Here is a 16,068-nt window from a genome sequence, read left to right on the forward strand (position 1 = left end):
GGCTGCAGCAATGCAATTTCCGAGGAGACTTTTACAGTTGTTGGTCATGGCATTAGATAGACGACGTTGACGCAGCACGACTTTGACTCACACAACTGCATACCGAATGCAGTATAGTACCTACAGTAGGTACATACCCAGCCGACAGACAAAGTGCAATTGCTGCAAGCCGCCACTCCACGGGTTGGAGCAAACTGGCCGTGACAGAAAGCTGCTTCTTTGTGTTCGCTCTAAGGATGGGTAGTAGAAATAGAAACTTCTACTCAAGTGTTGGATCAAACTTGGAACCCAAACTATGCATGATGGTTGCATTTTGTGCAGCGTAACCATGTCGTTGTTTTTGCTGTTGCGCAGCTAGTAAAGTTGTCGTGGAGTGTGCGATTTGGGTCGAGGTGATTGTGAATTGGAACAGAGCTGGCAATGGAACTGATTAAGTGTTTGTTATTCTAGCCAGCCCAAGGCAAGCTGGTGGTGATGGTCTAGCTAGATGGTTAGAGAAAATAAAATTGAATGAATTTGTGAGGACTACGAGAAATCCTACAGGATATATCCCATAATAAGAAATTAACACCTTAGCACGATTTCATCGCATAGCTACTGGCACGAATCGTCTGTAAAGTTGCGGTTGACTTGATTAAGCGAACCTCAAAAATGTCACGTATACAAGTTTGGAAGGACAAGGGCGAAGGAAAGCTACCTAGACTCACTCTGCATTAAACGCGATAAGCCAGCGCTTATCAGTCACTCGAAATTTGTTCACTCCGTCACTTGACACATAAGCGGTAAACGAGGGCTAGCATATCGATTGGAAGCATTTCCTAGAACAGTGCATTCCATTCGACTATCAAATAAGCTTGAACTGGCTCACTGTTTATAAGTAAAGATAGACCGAAATAGACTTGCGGAAAGATTTTCTTTGGTAACATTGTCTGCCGATGGATGAACGGTGACACCGAAAAGAAAGCTATCTCTTGTTTACTTTAAACGGTGTTGCCACTCCATTTATTCAATTTAAATTTTTATTTATTTTTCCTCTGACCAAACTATGGTTTTGAAAGTAATGTTTGTGACAGTGAGCGAACTCTTTAACACGGTCGGGTTAATGACCTCATAAAGCACTTTAGTCATATCTTTGGTAGTTGACTCCTGTAAGCAGCAGTTTAATAAATAAGAACTTTAGGGGTTTCATTTGTAGTTTGCTTTTCGAGACTAGAAAATAGTTTGGAAATTGCAGATCATGACCAACTCTCACAGTAGGTATACAAAATGATGGTTTTAAATGACAACATTATTTAATCAGTATAAACTCCAGATGATTTTAATGTTCGACAGTCCAACTCATTATCGGCCACATTGTGGACGCACAATCTGGGAATCATAATCGACATCATTTCAGACTTCTAGGTTACGTATTCCTCGATCGACAACCAACGCGTATGGGTTCATTTTAGAAATCAACTTTCTCTTACAGATTATCTCATGAGCATACCTTTTTTCTTTCGTCATTCGCACTACAGGCCTAGCAAACTGTAGTCTGCTGTGGTTTATCAGCCTTCGAATGTAAACATGTTTGCACACTAGTGGTACTGCTCGTGGCGCTTGCGCCTGTGCCATTCTCCGTTGAGCGCAGAATTCTTCACACCGAGCATTCGATAGTAGGTTTCGTTCAACGACATCGCTTTTGAGCGCTATGTTGAACAATACATTAGAATATGCAGCGCCCTGCTTCAATCCATCTAGCGCCACTAATGAGTCGGATGTCTCTTCGAAGCTGGCGGAGGCGGACACGGGAAGTACAGAGAAACTGACAAAATCGAAGTCCCTTTCATAAAGAAATGAAACTTCGATTTTTTTTAACAGAGGCCCGAAGAGCTGAGCCTTATAAACTATTCCACTCAGTTTGTCTATCTTTTCTTAGAAGTAGTTGATCAGATTTGCACAAAGCCATAGATGTAATATCGGCATAATTGAATTTTATTCGGATCGGAGTTTCGGTTCTGGAGTCATGAGTTAAATAATGCGGTCTCATATGTAATTCCCATGTGAACAGGTATCATCATGATACTTAAATGGTGCAAAAGTTATCAAAATGGTTTCTAAATCGCTTAAATTTAATGGCCATGATTTCTAAATTGCTTGAATTTTACAAAGTATCTTTGGTAATATTAACCAACTCCGACGATTCCGAGAACTTCTCCGAGGAAACGGTCAACCTTTTTAACTAAATTTGTACATGTTTTCACGGGATGGCTAGCTCCATTTTCATTCAAGAAAAAATATGTATGTATGTATGTATGTATTCGAAAGATATGTCACTTCAGATGGCTGGACAGATTTGCAGAATGGTTGCCTCAAATATATGGTACATGTTCCCATTAACCCATTGTGACCTAGCGTATGGAATTTCATACGCAAAAACAACACATTTATGGATCATACCTGTTTTTTTCTCGAGAGTTGTACTACTGGAGTTGTAGAGTTAGCTGTAGAGTTAGAATCACATACTACAATTTGCACACGAGACAGGCAATGAATGGCACTCACTAAAACACTGCTTTAGGCCAATTGTAGCGGGCCGTGATTCTGAATGTGATATTCATTGTACGATTCAGGTATGTGCGGGCGTAGGGACTCGCGATCGCATGTATCATCGCAAAGGGCTCGAACATTTGTACGTTAAGGTGCTCGATCGTGTGTGCGTTTGTATGTCGCGTGTGCTAACGCGTATGTAACTTCGCGTGAATAAATTCTATTTTATAACCGTGTGCCTTTCGCATATTCTCGTGTGTTCTAGAATGATCGCGCGCAGACCGTGAATCTGATACTTAATTTTTCGTGTACGGTTCAGATTCCAGAAGAAAGTGGCTTCTTCCATATCCATAGAGTTCACAGTCATGTCGCCGTAGAACGTATGGTCTAGTGGATATGAGCTTTATTTTTTTTGATTGGTCCAACTGAATGTATGGACCTAAATTGCTAGAATGAAGGTTAAAGATTTGTCCTGTCAGTAATATGAACAGTTTTGAAAATCATGCCAAAACGAGGTTTTTGTAAAAACGCGTGGTAACTTGATCCCCTGCCTACTAGGACTAAAGAAACAAAGCACACGATTACCTATAGACACGAAAGTTCAGCTAACCGCCTATCCTGACAAATTAATGAATAACACTACCTTTTTAGATGCACGACGCACTTTAACCACACTGGAAAATCAAGACAAGCATTTGCGATAAATCAGTGCTGTTTAATTGACTTTTTCAACCTTCAATAACTTATACTATTTGTTCACGGAAAAAATATTTAAGGTCAATTAATTGTGTCAGATACGTTATGAAAATGAAGTTTTTTCTATTTTTATACATTTCGAAAGTGTTTGAGAGAACTAATGATAGGGATCAAGAATACCCAGAGTTACAGGGATCAAAGATACCTGTTGTATGAGGCGAACAAAATTTTATTTTTTTTTGTATGTGTAGTGAAACTTTTTATTCGAAAAACGTGTTTTTCTAGACATAAGCCTTTAGTAAGTAATCGTACTTGAAAATATTCATAAAAAATTAGTTCGACGATCTCATACAATAAGGTAAAAAATTTGTGAAAAGATCTTCGAGATGGATTTAAACATATATTTTCTAAAATATTAAACAACTTTTGCAAACCAAATGCAATATATCTGATTTGTTTTTTAAACATAATAAACGGCCAAATATTTCATTTTCATTTTATATTGTGATAATTTTATGCGTATAGATTAGGAGATATGGCTAGGGAACCAAATATCCCCAAGGATCAAGTGTCCTCACTCTCCCCTATAAGCGAGAGTTTCATCAGGAGCAACTTCCACAACTCTTCCGAATGATCATAAAACATCAAATACTACAAATACCGTCTTGAACGTGGAATAAAGTTAGCCTAACAATCCACTTGGTGCATTACGTTTTTCGAAAAAATGACGCTGGAAAAGTTATACGTCTGCACTCAACCATTGCTTACTTTGATCTCTCACGTCTAGCTCATTTTTTGATGCAATCTGTTTCAACCTAAAATTGCGATTTTCGAAATATTTGCGTAAAATAGCATTTCTGTGTGTTGACTCAGACCACGCTATTTTCAAAATTGAAAGCTTTTATCTTAAAAATATTTATGATTTACGTTTGTACATATTTTAGTCAAGAGCAAAACTAGTTGAATAACTAATCTAAAACTACGTCCGTTATTGCCTTTTCCGAATCAAGTTGTTGAATTTTAGGAACTTTGAACTTTGCTTGGATTCATTTCAAGAACTCTGACACGACTTCCTATGTTCCGATATGACCGTTCCGGAGTTAAGCCATCAAATGTTCGGAAAGAAAGATAAGAAACAATCTCCTGAAACAATTCCCTCAATAGTGATCCAACTTTGGTGATACTCGAGCTTATTTTAGAAATAAATTTTCAAACGGAACCTACTTCCGCAAGTCACTTGAAAATGTTTCGATTTTCATTCATTTTCATTGAACTAATAATTGTCGGATAACGACGTAACTCCTTTTCTGCATTGCCTATTATGCATTGCAGCTAGCTAGGACTAATTTGCACAAACTTTTAAGTTCCAAATCGTTTGGCAGTTCAGCCAGTAGTCCTCAAAAGTGACCCAAAGACAATCCTTGTGCTGTCCAGAGAATACGTCGGCGAGAAGGTTGTCTTTCTTTTCGAGACAGCAAGCAACTAAACCGGACGCATAAGCAGAAATTGGTAGCGAAAAGATGGACTCGAGGATACAATAACGAGCTATTAATGAAGTTCCGTGGATGTTTGCTTATGAACTCTTCTGTGCCCGGCGTATCGTTCTGTCCCAGAAACTCTCGCATGGCTGTGTAGATGCTGAGACCTCGTTGCAGCTTCAATGCAGCTTGCAGATGGTGCAAAATCTTAAGAACGTCGTTGTCAGCATAGATCATAAAATCGTCCATGTTGAAGGTATGGAATTACCTCTTCTGGTGTACTTTCACCTGTTCACAAACGAAAGCGAACTGAAGGAAGGAAGGGAGCCTTGAAAGGTTTTCCTCAAGATGCAAAGCGGTCTAGACAGCAACGCGTCCTCTCCATTTCTGAGTTGCAGTCTTGTCGTCCATCGTTGACTGCCACAGGAAACTCTTGGCTACATGATCCACTTTATACATCTCCAATACCTAGAGGAACGAGTCATATGCCTCCTTGTAATCAATATTGTGTAACCAAAGGAGCCATATTCAGGCTCTGTTGGTAATATATTGCTTGTTCATATATGACTTGTTCATTGGTCTTACAGCCCGGTGTATTTTTCTTCCATTTTTTCTACTTCTGAGGAGTATTGTGGTACCCCAGGTGATGAAAGCGTAGATCGAGTAACGCTCCTTTGATACATGCAGTAATCGTGGAATGTACCACGATCGGCTTCTAGTAACAAAAGTTTTTGACATCATCGGGTCTAGGTGACCCCCCAATTTCTAAGACACCGCGTAGCCTCTCGTCTCGTGCATTAGATATGATGGCGACAGGTGGCATTTGATCAATTTCTTCATCCGCCCATTTCTCCTCACGTCTTAGTCACGGTTGCCCTTCGAGATGTTGTACGGGAGCCTCCCAAGCACGGGTCCAGAAGCTAGTGACAGCACCCATATCCGGTAGACCTTCATTGAATTCGGCTTTATCACCTCTGTATTACTCATATGTAGAATATCAGATTTCGTTGTCGTCGCTTCAGAGAGACGAGGCTTTAGCCCTTTTGACAAGACATTTAATTGCTGTACTAGTGTGTCGAACTTCTCCGTCTGCTCGTGAGCTCCCAATATGCAAAGATCAGTAGGTGCACATGACGACATAATTTACATCGTCGATCGTTTGCCGTCGCTGTACACTGCCATATAAACCTTCCAATAACGGAACATTTGTTCGAAATCCGACTCTTCAATTCGTTCCGTCCCGTCTTTCCCGATAATGTTTGGGAGGATCGTCTCAGGGCGTATTTCGGTATCCCAAAAAATGTAACGGTAATCACTGCAACACAGATTACCATTAGTTTCAGATCTTCCCGTGTCATATTTGCCGCATAATAAAGTATCACCTTCTGATGATTTTAAAAGGGTTGTATCATACTGTGGCAGAAATAAGTTTCCTCTCATAATCGATAGTGATGCAGAAACCCATCACACAATTTGGGGCCGCTCAGATGCCAATTTGAGAAGCACCGAAGTAACTGAATACTTAAGTAGAAGAAATCTGCATATACTTAACATAGGAAATCGCCCAACATTTGCACGAGCTGGCAGAGAAGCGGTGTTAGATGTACCTCTCTGCTCTGACGATATTTCGCATGATTTGGTAAACTGGTATCGTCACATATCGTAATTCCAAATCTACGAACTGTGACGTCTACGAAGAGGGTCCATTGACTAGATTTCATTGGTATTTTCCGATGATTTAATCTCCAAGTGACTTGGATGAGGTCGTAGATAAAACAAACTTACTTATAGTAACATCAAATCAAGACGCTTGTCCGCTTGGAGTTATGCTTGCTTCTAGAGGAACCCCTTGGTGGAATACCAAACTTGTTCAAATCAAAAAGTTCTGAAGAAGAGTTTGGAATCGCAGACACAGGGTTGGAAGCATTTAAGTTGGTTTACAAAGCATAGAGAAATGCCCTTCGATCCTTAGAGCGAAGTGGTTGGAAAAGCCCCTGCACAAATGTCTCAAGTCTCAACGAGAATAATAGAATAAATAAGTTACTTTCGAAATCGAGAGACTTCTATATCAGTTGGTGAATTTTCGTCAGACGAAGATGTAGTACTCAACTGTCATTTTGACATATACTTACCAGGCTGTATGTAGCCATCACCTATGACTGCCCCTTAGTTGGCGCCAGAGCTTCTGTGCGTAGCTAACCGAGACATCACTCCCAGTTGCTTTAGGCGATCACACATGTCGTGCGAACTGTTTGGATTAGAGCGTCTAACTGGCGCCAAACCACTATATGTTGCTGAAATAAGAAGCACTTTCTTGAGTATATCCTCTTAAGGTCTTAAAAAATTCTGGAACAGCACTTGTTTACTTGAGATAAGTATATACTTGCTCCCAGTAACCTTACACTCTCATGGAGTCTTTTACAATTTTCTAAGCAAGAATACGTAGGCTGACGGTTCTTTGTTGGAGGACCGATCAGGTGCTGGTGCGTATTGTCGTAAAATGATATTAGACTCATCCTATTCGCTTGGTACGGTATTCTAAACAGAAATATTCGCGATTCTGTGTAGACAACTTGGCTAGAGCAGGCACTGCGACTGACTTTGTTAGTTCAGAACCACTTCTACTTATCTGTCGATAAGTTGGATAAAGCACAAGATTGGCGCTTGGACTGCATCCAAATATGCCAACCATTGGTGTAGCTTGCAAATTTGCATTCAATCAACTTCTCATCGGGGTGTGAATCCGAAAATGTCGAAGAATTTGTTGCATTTTTCCAAGCACAATTGCAGTATTCTAGTCAGGACGCTGACTGGACATTGTAAACTCAATTGTCACATGACTACTATTCAGCGCGCTGAGTATTATGCGTGTGATCTTTGTGAATCCGATTACGGAACTTCATATCATTTTATTTGATCGGTTACTGCCCTGCAGTAATGCAATTCCGTATACGGATGTTTGGTTCATACATAGATGAACCTATGTACAGTAGGGTGGGACAAAAAATAGATTCCAGCTCCGAGCAACTTTTTGGGTACCATTTAAGTCCTAGAACATCTGTGAAAATTCTTAGATTGATCCCTGAAACTATATTTTTGCGCCCACTGTTTGAAGTTTGCATGGGCTTTTATATGGGAAAATTAACTTTCACAAAATAATTCCTCCAGGAGTCGCCCATTGCTTCCTAAAAATAAATGTGGCTTTTGTAGGAAATTTAGTTTACCGTTATGTGGCTTTTGTAGGAAATTTTACAAAAAAACAAAGTCTCGAAAACTACGAAACGATGTGACGCTTGAGAAAAAAGTTATTAAGTTGAAACCAATTGATACTCTGACGTTTGATAAAATATTCATTTTTTCTAGCACCACTGTTGTTGGTTGTACAATTGTAAGCAATTTTGTTTTGATCTTGTCTTAATGTGTCTAAATCATTTATATATACTGTTTGGCCACTTCGCAAGAGTTTTGAGGGATAAATTGAGTCTTCTTTTGTACATAATAAGAGAAAATCAAAGATGTTGTATATAATTCGACAGTCAGCAGCAGTGATGCTATGAAAAGTAAAATCTTCATTAATCTTCAGGGCATCAATCGGTTTTTGCCTAAGATTTTTTTCCACAAGCATCAGATCGTTTCGTGGTCCTCTAGACTTTGTTTCCATGACAAATTTCCTATAAAAGTCAGACATCTATTTATTTTTAGGAGGTAACGGTCGACTCTTGGAAGAATTAATGTGAAAAAGACGTTTTCCCCATACGAAATCCCATGTAAACTATAAACCGTGGGCGCAAAAATATAGTTTCACCGATCGAACTAAAAATTTGCAGAGTTGTTCTGGGAGTTAAATGGGGCCCAAAAAGTTACTCGGAGCGAAATTTTTTTTTTTTGTACATTGTACAGGTAGCTGGTATTCAAAGATATGCTATTGTTCCTAGTCCAGTGTGGTAAAGAGCTATATATATAGATATAGTAGTAGGGTTCAATATTTCTTCGGGAGTGAGGAATCCAGGCGGTTTATTATTTTGTGTTGTGATTGTACTGTGTTGTCATTTTCTATTTCCCTACCTTTTTGCTTTTACCTTCATTTTACTTCCTATCAGGAACGTGATGAGACACCTTGGCTAGATGCAAATCTTCGAATAACATAGGGAACGTGCCAATCGTACCACGATATTCTGGCTCCTGATTCCGATTCCCACCGAATATCGACCTTACCATTGATAAACCTTTCCAAAATGTCTGCAACATTTATTTTCTTTTAAAAAACTATACATGAAATAACTATTTAATGTGTAAGAGGTGACTATTTCTTGAGCTTTTATTCGAAACGACATATCTACAATGATGTACTCTCTTTGTTAATTTTCTCTTTCGATTTTTACGGTGTCACTATAACACTTTTCCCTTATTTTACAGTACAGGTCGAAAGACGGTGGTTTTAACTAGCATATTATGCAGAGTTGGGGGATAAATGTTAAAGCGACCGAATTATTAACAGAAAAGAAAGTAAACAAAGAGAGTAACTCATTGCAGATGTCTTTTTGAAAAACGCTCAAGACTTTCTGATTTCACTTTTTTTTATCTCCGTTTACCTTTTTTATTCTCATTATTTTACTCCACACGTGAGTCTAACCTCTTTCGCCGGCCCTGGATACCAGAGTCTACTGCATCGTCCGTTTTGTTTGTTTGGTGATAAGAAAATAACGATAACATCCCGAGCAGTACAGTATTGTGATCGACACCGTATTTATAGTGACATCACGATACGATACGAGAGTCCTGGACTTGCACTGATTAATCTACATACCTTCCAACGTTGCTATCGATAATAGGTGTTACCAAACCGCGCACGATGTGCAATTACAGAGCTAGTGGAACAATCTAACTGATACTAAAGGCTAGATACTACACTAGCTTTGGAGATGAGCGTTCTGTTTACAAAGGCATCATCAGAATTAAAGATCAAATACACATCAAACAAAATTGTAATCTTTCAATAAAATGCAAAACAGAGCAAAACGTGATAAACTCCAGTCGAAAGTCAGGGTTAAAATTCAAGCAGTTTAAATCTACGCACCATTTGAAACCGCATTTAAATAAATCAATATTAAATGACTTCAAACAATGGATATTCGTCAAAAGCAGCATCTGCTAAAGGCTCAACTGCAACTCCCAACGGAGAATAAAAAAAACAGCGCCAAATGTTGCAGACATTCATCAAAACTAACACTACGATCAGGTTAGCAAATCAACTGCCGAAAAAAGGGGTAGCAATCTAACTGGTAATTTTCATTTGGCTGAATATATCTGTTCCGTTCTACTCTAAGCGAGTCACACCACGTCATCAACACTAGACCGTTGGCTCTGAGCGTAACGATTATTACACATCCCATCCCGAACAAAAGTGGGCGACGTCACATCGTTAGGGTAGGCCTTCGCCTTCGACAGCTCAACACACGTACTCGTACGAATCTTTTTTTTTATTATTATTGTGACACATGACTGTCGACAGACGAGGAAGGGTTATACCCGAGGCCAACTGTCACACGCTAGCGATAGTTCTAGTGAACATTCCCGCTTCTGAGGGGATTATCACTGCTACATTTCCCAAGTTTCTCTCGGTATGGGTTTTTTTTTCTTTTTCAAACTGTTTGCCAAAATTAATCACCGCCTAGGTGGGCCTGTCTCGTACGAATACGGTCTAGATCCAATAATGCCTTGGGCTTGAAGATGGTATATCAGAACAGCACACAAATAAGAGGTTTAGTAGAAAAAAAAGTCTCAACTCACTAAAAGAGAATCTGTGGAGAAACACAAAGAATGGAAACATTTGAAAACGGAAACAACTACACAGACAACGAGACAGAAGCAGGTCGAGCGAAAAACTGTAAAACTGCACTTTCAGCGTTGTGTGTTGCAATTTGTTGCACACCAGGGTTCTACTCCGAACAGGTGTAGTATATTTCACCTTCACTTGTTTGTTGTTAATACTTATTTGTATTAGTATTATTTTATTTATATGATAATTTTCATACTTTGCAAATACACTTTTTTCGACAATAAGTTCATGGCACATAACGTATATGACTGTGATATAGTTTGCAACAGATTTTTATGCTATAAAAATTTAGTTTTTCCGTAGAGCGAGTATAGCGTAGTTGGTACCTCGGAAGAAGCTCACTTCGACTCGGTTCCCAACTTCCGCAAATAAAGACCGAGATTTACCTATTCCCAAAAAAGAGGCGAGTGATTCTGAGGTAATAATCTAAATTCGTTAATTTCACATACTTCGGTGCGTTAGCTTAACTGAGCCGTGTGTATTGGCTTGAGTTGCAAAAACCTTTTTATAATGGAAACATAAAAATAGGATTTTTTGTTCCAGTATGTCAAGGTTTAGTATGTCAAGATTTGAACTCGCTCAATTATTTGATAAGGTGCGTATTAAATATCAATACGCATGTATAATGGTAAAGGAAACAATTCCCAAGAAACTGAGTGTTATAGATTGGGAGTATCTCGCGAATCGGTGCTGGGTAGAAATGAATAATTGATATTTAATTGATATTATATTAAACAATTTTTATATAAACGATGAAAGCCCAACTGACGACATGAAAACTTGAAACAAAACCGAAAATTCCGACAAAATCGCCGAAGCAACGAATCATTGCTGAAATCGGACTGCTGGTAGGTTACTTCGTACTAGAAGATTGAAAATAATTGTGCTAGAAGATTAGGAAATAATAGGGAAATAGTATTCAGCCAGTAGAAGCATGAATACGACAATAGCCTGCAGCATCTATGAACTTCTAAATTATGTAATCTTAATAGACAACAACGTCCATCGTATGATGGCAGTTTATTCGAAGACAATTGACCTAAAATATATTGTATTAATCTACGCTGGACATGATAAGGGCATAAGACGTTAGATGACTGAAAGCGTACCAGTGAGCAATAAGTGAAGGGTAAAATACTGATTAAGAGCATAATGCTGTAATCTGCTACACAAATGTTACTTCATCATGAAATTACAACAGGTTTTTAACATACCTTAAAATGTCCGTTGAAATAAAATTGACCTTAGAACTCACAAATTTTACTACTAAATTTTTTACGCGTTCTCTAACAAACACTCATAGTACGTTTCACTTAGTGGCAGTTTTGAACTATCGCTTACTATTTTGCGAACAATATGCTTAGATGGTAATAGTTGAACAATTCGGTAATTGTTGGCAGCGATTTATGACCCCAGATTATCCCCAGGCAGAAGCGGTCTTTCACAACGAATTCTTCAGTTCACTTCTAAACAACTTCCGGTACAACCCTGCGCTTGATTCACTCTCTTTCTCACTCAAGCACATGTACGTTTATTCCATTCTCCGATGATTCCGTGGTGGGGTAGGCAAAAGAGAGTTTTGCTGCTTCTATCAATGGCTGTAGCTGTACCGAAGTGGATGGCCGTCTACAACGAACACGAATTCACTTTTTGAAGACACGAAAATTACACACACGTTGGTTGAAAATGGCAGTGTAGTTGAATAACATTCGCAATCAATAATATACGAGAAATTCTACTTTATTTTACTAAGTGAATTTTCTTCACTTTTTTGATATTTTTTTATTTTTGGGTTTGGTAAATCACATTTAATCTAGTTCACCTTATTCGTAATAAAATTGAATCAATTGAACACAGGATTTTAGCTCGTAACTATGAGAATTGTTCACACTGGCAGTGTTGGATTGCCAAAAAGCTTGATTTAGCACATTAACAAATATATAACAAATCGAAGATCACTACAATTTCACTGCTTTTCTCCTTTTTTCTCTTCATCATGTGAACACATATTATATTCACTACACGTTATGCTCTATGCTCTTCTCGGCATCTCACGATTTCCACTAATGCTTTAATTCCCCCCTCTATTACTTCTCACTTCGGCGCACCCTTCGTCGACGTACTGCTCGAGAGAACCACACCAAAAAAAACTATCAGATTCTTCCGTCGAACCACACTGACGGCTGCGGGTTTAGATTGAAATAAACAACCATGAGGAAAAGCTGGTATTTATTCACCGTTTTTCTCTTTCTCGTTTCATCATTTCACAGTACACAGGGGAAAAAAACCTTCAATTCAAACACACAGTGAACAATCCAATCCTAGAATCGCTACTGCAGAGAGCCTCTGATCTGAATCTCTCGAACGAATGGGGCAGAAAACGCACACCGTCCGTCCGTCCGCGTTGGCCGACCGTCGAAAACTGAAACCGAGTACGGACGATTTTTGATACCAAAGCAGCAGCAATCGAATTGGTGGTACCTACAGCCTAGAGCTTACAGCTCATACTATACACATCGACACGCACACACATACAACCACATCAAATCGGTCAACATATTTGCTGGTGCAGTTAGAGAACTTGTGACGATTATGGCTTATTACGGCATCAATGCACAACTAATACTAAAAAACGCGCACACACACATCTACAAAGCGAATCGTGTGGGTTAGGGAACCACCGCCCGCGTTCCACCCAACCCACGAGCGCCTTACGCCTCATGCGACACCCACCCAAAATGGCACGTACGTACGGACGTACGTATCTTACCTACGTATACAGCACTGCACAGCAGGAGCAGAACAGAGCAAAGCAAAGTCTCGTGTTTCCAGCGGATCCCCGTCCCGCATTGTACAACACTACACACAAGAGGGATCGCCTAGCTGGGATGGTTGTTTTTATGTAAGTTCATCTGGTTCGGTACTGCTGGCTGTGACGTGATATATCTATCTATGTTGCTTTGGGTTTTAGCAGCCGAGTATCTACTGGGAGCGATTGAGTGTTAAAGCTCTGCGAAAGTGATGCCAGTCAGCAATTTATTTTTCATCATAGGATATAGTCCTTCCGTTATTGTTTATTTAAATATAATTACATTAACCCTTAAATGCGCAACGTTGTTTTAAAACAACATTGCGAAAACCATCTCAAAATTATCATTGTAACGTATTAAAACTGTTAGACAATTTTCAGAAAATTTGAAAAAAATTGCTTTGCGCCTTTAAGGGTTAAACGGCATTACTTGAACTGCTAGTACTGATTTATCTGAGAAGAAATGGAATGTTTGTGAGACATCCGTTGTCACTAGAGACAGAGTATGCCTCTACATCCTCTTTGGTAAGTGTCACGATCCAGGACACTCTCACAAGTATACCAATAACGTTATCAAGTATAAAATGATCTGGGCAACCGATTGCCGCGAATGTTTTATAGATTCATCATTTGATGTATTCAATGGGCAATTGTCACTTTATAAACTATGCCAGCGATTCCCAACCTGGGGTCCGCGGACCCCTAGGGGGCCGTGAAGTAGTTACCAGGGGTCCGCAAAGAAAATAATATTTGAATAGTACACAAAATAGATGATAAGCGGGGGGGGGGGGTCCGCAACAACTCTGGATGATTACGGACGAAAAAGGTTGAGAACCACTGAACAATGCAATTTAAATTGTGAAGAGCTGACTATCGAAAGTTATACATGATTATCATAGTTGTCTCGATATTTCTGTCATTATAAATAAGCTAATACCTAAATTTAAAAATCTAGGTTAATTTTTTCTCAATGCGCGAATGCCAGTCCCAGTCCTATTGTCCTTTAATGCGGACCTTTTGTTGATATCTCTTGTTTTCACGACACATTCGCCCAGTTGTGCGATACAAATGACAACTGTACTACTCTGACGTTATACGCATAATTGTCCCATGTATACAGGGAATCCCATAGAACATGGGACAAATATGCGTATAACGGCAGTACTGTCCTTCCTATCATAACATAGGACAGTTTTAAACCATCAAATCAATTACACGGTGATATGAAATAAAAAAAAGTGCTTTTCCAGTGATCTAGTCAAGATTGTAGGTCTGGTCAAATACAACACAAAATCACATTTTTTTTCAATTCAATATACACTCAAAATCTTGATTTATACCAAAAAATTCTTTTTTTGGGACTTTCGGTACAAAAAATTAGCTACGTGGTCAACCGAATTTGAACCTTTCAATTGTTCTGGAAATGAGAAGAATAAACATTTACATCGGCATTCCATGTTATGTTTGGCCTGCGTTAAGCCAAACCGAGCTAAGCGCCATAATTTTTTTCGTGTATTTTTCGTACCAAAATTAATTTTTCGATAACTTATCATTTACATAGAAAGTTAAAGAACACTTGCTTGGTTTCGTTTGCTATTTGGGTTCCCAAAACATAATAGATATTAGAGTTCCTGGTGTTACATTGGATGCTGGAGCGATTTTAGATAAAATACCTCAAAATGGCGCTTGGTCCTCTTTGGCTTAACACAGGCCGTTTGTTAAAAATAATACGCGGTTTAGGGACAACAAGATGAAAATATCCATTATTTTGCGATTTTTTAATGAAAAATATGTAAATTTCACAACAGTTGTATGAAAAAGTAGTTTTTAATTGTTTATCATCAAAATCGATTGAAAACTTCCAGAGTTATTACATTTTTTCCTGAATGAGAAACTTGCTCGTATGATTTTTAGGAGACGGTCATATAAAATTTTCAAAATATCAAAAATATGTTGAAAAATGACAAAAAAAAATAAAAAAAAAATATGTTGAAAAATGACAGCGTAGCCAATTGCTTTAAATCAAGATTTTGAAGGCATAAAAGACTTTTCAAACATTCTTTTGTGTTGCATTTTGTAAGATCTTCAACGTAACCTAGGTAACTTGAAAAATACAAAATCACTGTAGCACCATGTTATAGTTGTATTTCAATTAATAGGACTTTATTTTAGTGACTCAACATCAAATACACTTTTGGTCATAGCGAAATTCCTTTTTTCCGAAAGTGTCTCCACTTGTAGCTGTAAAACTGCATTCTTGGAAGGGATCCCCGTCAGAATCACCCACTGCAATGGCAGACAAGACGGAAAATGCCACCCACTTAAACACTGCTTAAGGCCAATTGCAACGAACTGTGATTCTGATTTGGATGTGGGAACGAAAATATTTCATGATGGCATGGAAACGAGCATTTATATGTTCGCACTTGACACCGCTTTTATTCATTTATTAGTGCTAAAAGGTTCACTAAACGTGTTTGCGAGATCGCGAGCGTAGATGTACGAGGATGATCGGCTCAAACATTTATCTATTGACGTTGTTAATCGCGTGTGCGTTTGTATTTAGCGTGTATTAGCGTGCATGCAACTTTACGTGGATAAATTCGATTGTATAACCGTGTGGTCATTTGCATATTCGCATTGGCTGTTGAATGTTCGCGTGGACGTCTTTATTTTTAATGCGATCGTAAGAGATTAAGTACCCCCATATCACTCGA

General features: G+C 38.7%; 1 protein-coding gene across 2 annotated transcripts in view; it reads right to left on the reverse strand.

Annotated features, from left to right (window-relative positions):
- Nucleotides 1-16,068, reverse strand: part of LOC131681250 (histone demethylase UTY) — a 220,400-nt gene that overhangs the window by 143,416 nt on the left and 60,916 nt on the right. Inside the window, exon 1 of one of the 2 annotated variants that reach the window (XM_058961960.1) lies at nt 11,757-12,950. The exons of the other annotated variant lie outside the window; for it this stretch is intronic. The gene's annotated coding sequence lies outside the window, so the exon portion shown is untranslated. Of the gene's footprint in view, nt 1-11,756; nt 12,951-16,068 lie in introns of those variants that run through there. 2 annotated transcript variants of the gene reach the window in all.

The sequence above is a fragment of the Topomyia yanbarensis genome, chromosome 2, assembly GCF_030247195.1.
Source record: "Topomyia yanbarensis strain Yona2022 chromosome 2, ASM3024719v1, whole genome shotgun sequence".
Taxonomy (NCBI): Eukaryota; Metazoa; Arthropoda; class Insecta; order Diptera; family Culicidae; genus Topomyia; species Topomyia yanbarensis.